Source organism: Lepidochelys kempii, chromosome 1, assembly GCF_965140285.1.
Source record: "Lepidochelys kempii isolate rLepKem1 chromosome 1, rLepKem1.hap1, whole genome shotgun sequence".
Taxonomy (NCBI): domain Eukaryota; kingdom Metazoa; phylum Chordata; order Testudines; family Cheloniidae; genus Lepidochelys; species Lepidochelys kempii.
The window spans coordinates 259,199,923-259,205,965 of NC_136380.1; positions in this window are offsets into that span (position 1 = coordinate 259,199,923).

Consider the following 6,043-nt stretch of genomic DNA (forward strand, 5'->3'; position numbering starts at 1 on the left):
TTCGAACACAAAGGCCCCGGCTGGGCCCCGCCTTCCCGCCGCTTGGCTCCGTCATTGGCCCAGGCGGCGGCCATTAACCCGTGAGCTCGCCGGCTGGGGTCCCGCGCCGGCCAGAGCCGGAGACTGCAGGGTGCCCGGCGCTGTACAAACAGGAGAGCCCCTGCCCGAAGGAGCGAGCACGCTGGGCGATCGCTAATCAGCCCCAGAGACCCGGGAAGACAATGGCGCCCTAGCTTTAATCCACATTCCCGTTACTGTTTACCAAAGTATCTGCTTTGCAGTAACAATGGACCATCTCTCCCCCCATCCCCAGCCTAATAGTGGCTTCTTGGCTTTCCTGTTCAATCCGGATTGGAACACAGGGGAACATAACCCCAGCTCTCCCTCTATTACAAATAACTACAAAGCCAAAGCAGCAACACATTCCTCCCCCAAAGTAACAATACCCAGCTGTGTTACCAGCTCTTGAGATTTCATTAGGAGTCTTGTGCTATTACATGTGTTTTCTTAAAGCCTTAGCTCCTCGAGTCCTGTGATAATGTGAGACTGTCAGCTTTTTTTTTTTTTTTTTTTTAAATATGTCTCTGGTCCTTGTAAGTGCTTATAAGCTTGAAAATGTGACCGCTCAAAAGCAAGCAAGCAAATACTTCGATTGCAAGTTCTTTGGGGGCAAGGACAATGTTTTTGTTCCATTTGTACAGCGCTTAGCACATTGGGGTCCAGGTCTAAGTCTAAGTGCCACAGTCAATCTATCTAAGGTACTTATATGGCCCCATTGCCATAGTATCTGAGGTCTCACAGTCATTTTAATTGCTGTCTCGTCACAATAACCCTGCGAGGTAGGGAAGTACTATTATCCACTTTGTACAGATGGGAAATAGGCACATAGAGGCTAAGTTACATGCCCATGGTCACATGGGAAGTCTGTGGCAAAGACTGGCAGTGTTATGGCAATGCAAAAATGAAATAAAAAGACTCACAATTTATTATTTTTAAACCCCATGATTTGTAAATTATCTAATGATTTTTGGGGCCTGACTCATGATTTCTGAACATGCGGGGTTGGCCACATTGCACCAATTGGTACACATATTACAGAGCTGAAGCTTCCACCTCTCACATAAATTCCCACCAAATAAAGCACAACTTCAGCCCTGCTTCCCTACAACAGTAGCTGTAGTCAGTGGATACCAACCCCTGTCATGTAACAGGGGTATTAACCTTTTGTTGTTATAATTCTGACCTACATCAGGTGATGGAGACAGGAAATAAAGATCAAGTGCTTAAGGTCCCAGCACTTGTGTGTTACACCTTTATTACAATACATGTTTGACTTTGCCAACCCTCAGTTTTACTAGGGTTTGGGGATCACAAAGACTTTACCAGAGCAAGATTCTACTACATCCTATAGCACTAAAAGAACCACAACTCTGAGGATGGAGTGGAGGTTAAGGATAATCTAGGCATGGCCCAATATCTAAACAAATACTTTGCCTCAGTCTTTAATAAGGCTGATGAGGATCTTAGGGATAATTGTAGCATGACAAATGGGAATGAGGATATGGAGGTAGATATTACCATATCTGAGGTAGAAGCGAAACTCGAACAGCTTAATGGGACTAAATTGCTGGGTCCAGATAATCTTCATCCAAGAATATTAAAGGAATTGGCAGATGAAATTGCAAGCCCATTAGCAAGAATTTTTAATGAATCTGTAAACTCAGGGGTTGTAGCATATGACTGGAGAATTGCTAACATAGTTCCTATTTTTAAGAAAGGGGAAAAAAAGTGATCCGGGTAACTACAGACCTGTTAGTTTGCATACTACAGACATCAAGGTCTTGGAAAAAATTTTGAAGGAGAAAGTAGTTAAGGACATTGAGGTCAATGGTAAATGGGACAAAATACAACATGGTTTTACAAAAGGTAGATCATGCCAAACCAACTTGATCTCCTTCTTTGAGAAAGTAACAGAATTTTTAGACAAAGGAAACACAGTGGATCTAATTTACCTAGATTTCAGTAAGGCGTTTGATACGGTGCCACATGGGGAATTATTAGTTAAATTGGAAAAGATGGGGATCAATATGAAAATTGAAAGGTGGATAAGGAATTGGTTAAAAGGGAGACTACAGCGGGTCATACTGAAAGGTGAACTGTCAGGCTGGAGGAAGGTTACCAGTGGAGTTCCTCCGGGATAGGTTTTGGGACCAATCTTATTTAATCTTTTTATTACTGACCTCAGCACAAAAAGTGGGAGTGTGCTAATAAAGTATACTGATGATACAAAGCTGGGAGGTATTGCCAATTTAGAGAAGGACCGGGATATCATACAGCAGGATCTGGATGACCTTGTAAACTGGGTAATAGTAATAGGATGAAATTTAATAGTGAAAAGTGTAAGGTCATGCATTTAGGGATTAATAACAAGAATTTTAGTTATAAGTTGGGGACGCATCAATTAGAAGTAACAGAGGAGGAGAAGGACCTTGGAGTATTGGTTGACCACAGGATGACTATGAGCCACCCATGTGATATGGCCGTGAAAAAAGCTAATGCGGTCTTGGGATGCATCAAGCGAGGTATTTCCAGTAGAGATAAGGAGGTGTTAGTACCCTTATACAAGGCACTGGTAAGACCTCACTTGGAATACTGCATGCAGTTCTGGTCTCCCATGTTTAAGAAGGATGAATTCAAACTGGAACAGGTACAAAGAAGGACTACTAGGACGATCCGAGGAATGGAAAACCTGTCTTATGAAGGGAGACTCAAAGAGCTTGGCTTGTTTAGCCTAATCAAAAGAAGGTTGAGGGGAGATATGATTGCGCTCTATAAATATATCAGAGGGATAAATATTGGAGAGGGAGAGGAATTATTTAAGCTCAGTACCAATGTGGCCACAAGAACAAATGGATATAAACTGGCCATTGGGAAGTTTAGACTTGAAATTAGTAGAAGGTTTCTAACCATCAGAGGAGTGAAGTTCTGGAATAACCTTCCAAGGGACACAGTGGGGGCAAAAGACCTATCTGGCTTCAAGATTAAACTCAATACGTTTATGGAGGAGATGGTATGATGGGATAACATGATTTTGGTAATTAATTGATCTTTAAATATCATGGTAAATAGGCCCAATGGCCTGTGATGGGATGTTAGATGCGGTGGGATCTGAGTTACTACAGAGAATTCTTTCCTGAGTATCTGTCTGGTGAATCTTGCCCATATGCTCAGGGTTCAGCTGATCGCCATATTTGGGGTCAGGAAGGAATTTTCCTCCAGGGCAGATTGGAAGAGGCCCTGGGTTTTTTTTGCCTTCCTCTGCAGCATGGGGCACAGGTCACTTGCTGGAGGATTCTCTGCACCTTGAAGTCTTTAAACCATGATTTGAGGACTTCAATAGCTCAGACATAGGTGAGAGGTTTATAGCAGGAGTGAGTGGGTGAGATTCTGTGGCCTGCATTGTGCAGGAGGTCAGACTAGATGATCATAATGGTCCCTTCTGACCTTAATATCTACGAATCTTTACAAAATACAGTGAAACCTGTATTAAACAGTGCATTTCCAAAAGGCAACACCCAGGGTTAAGCAACTACATTATGACATCCCCAAGTTTTCCAATGCCGTTTGGTTCAACTTCTTGTTAATGAACAAACTCTACCTGGCAGATGAGTTTTGAGACTCTCTTTGCAGATTGCTTAAGACTTTTTTTTTTCACAATGTAGACAAAAAACCTGCTTGGAATTGCAGTCCTCCCTGAGGTGGGGAATGGTAGTTGGTGGTGCAGTATGCTGTACACATGTGGTGCAGGGAAATGTTGGCCAAAGACATTGGGGCAACAACATGCTCTTAAGAAAAGTGCAATGGAACCTTCCATGTCCATGCAAGACAGACAGGGGACTTGAAAAACATTGACAAAGTAGGACATTTTAATTAAAAAACAACACCCTGATTATTTCCAAGCATGACAAAGAAAGATCAGTAGAACGCTATAAAGCTTTGAGAGGGAAGATAAGAATCACAAGGTACATCTGAGACCTCCAACGAGTCCTTTAGCAGGACAGGAAGAAACAGTCTTGACAGTCAGGATAGTTTAAGGATAAAAACAAACAAGCATGGTTGGGGTGGGGAGTGGAAAACACCTTTTGGGCCTCCTGTGTTTATCACAAAATAGGGCACAAGCCCATTGTTTCACCTTAGGTCTCACCTTTCAGTCTCAAGATAGGCTGAAGTATGTAAATGAGGTGACTGGAAGTTATGTCAGCTACGATAGCAATCTCTTAGACCCAGGGGCCAACTTTCAGGAAGAAAATTAAGGTGGCTCTGCAGCATCCAAAGCGGCCTGGGAGAGGAAGATCACCTTCCCTCATTCATAGCCAAGGGAAATGGATAGATTTTTTGCTGTTGCTAGAAGCAGCCAATTCGCCATTAAACCACAGCTTCAAAATGTTGCATGAAGCAAACTTTCTCTACAGTAAAAATAATAGACTAGATCTGCTTTGTATTATTTCCTTTTTCTCTTCCTGGTCTCTTCTGTTTCTTCTAATTCAGTCCCTTTTCTACAGGCTTGCAGAATCTGTTTCCCCACAACTGATTTGTCTGTGGTTTTTCACCCTTTACTAATGTTCCCATTGATTCCCCTCCTCCCCCCATCATTTAACTTTCTTAACAATAATTTTGTTTTATGATTTGTCTTTCTTCTGTCACATAGACCCAAATCCTGCAAAACATTTAAGCACAGGACTTCAGTGGTATTTCTTGCATGCTTAGGTGCTTTGCTGGATCAGGATGTAGTCTCTGGATTGGCCAGTCCATTCCGTATGGCCATAATTCACCCCTGAGGACTCTGCCACTTGGATTCCTTTGGAAACCCTGAGTCCCCAGACTGGAATCCTTCTTTTCAGGAATTCCTGCATTAAGACTCAGAGTCCCTGTGTTATGCAGACAGAATTACACAGGATCGTTTCAGGGGACAAGACAAGATGTCACGTTTATTATAATACAATTTGATTTATGACCAATAACTAATATCTAACACCTATGTATACACACGTATACACACACACACACCCACACACACACACACCCCCCCCAAATGTTCTGCAGCTGCTGTATAATTACCAGTCCTGAATGTAGCTTGAGTTCGTGGCTTGGGTTCGTAGCTTATAGCGGCTAACTGGACAGGAAAGCCGGGCACAAGGAAGGGCTGGGTCTCTGTTGGGCATGCACCGATGCCCTTCCATGTTGGCAGCAGAATGTTACCCTCCAAAGTCTTCCATCTCATCCATCCTTTTTGTAGGCTTTAGTTTGAATCCAGAGTCTATAGGTCTTACTGTGTCAAGCTGCCTCTGGGTTCGGTGTGATTGATCACCCGTCAATTGCAGACTTGACTTTCAGCCTAGGACCTGGCTTTGATGTTTTTTCAATTGTTCTTTTGTTCTTTTCTTTTGAGGGTGGACTCCTCTTACTTTGTCACGGCTGTTGTCTGCATCTTCAGCCACTGGGTGTTTACAAAAAGAAAAGGAGTACTTGTGGCACCTTAGAGACTAACAAATTTATTTGAGCATAAGCTTTTGTGAGCTACAGCTCACTTCATCGGATGCATTCAGTGGAAAATACAGTGGGGAGATTTATATACACAGAGAAAATGAAACAATGGGTGTTACCATACCCACTGTAAGGAGAGTGATCACTTAAGATGCGCTAATACCAGCAGAAGAGCGGCGGGGGGGGGGGGGTGTTGGGGGAGAGAAAACCTTTTGTAGTGATAATCAAGGTGGGCCATTTCCACAGTTGACAAGAACCTCTGAGGAACAGTGGGGGGGGGGGGGAGGAGAAATAAACATGGGGGAATAGTTTTACTTTGTGTAATGATCCATGCACTCCCAGTCTCTATTCAAGCCTAAATTAATTGTATCCAGTTTGCAAATTAATTTCAATTCAGCAGTTTCTCGTTGGAGTCTGTTTTTGAAGTTTTTTTGTTGAAGAATTGTCACTTTTAGGTCTCTAATTGAGTGACCAGAGAGATTGAAGTGTTCTCCGACTG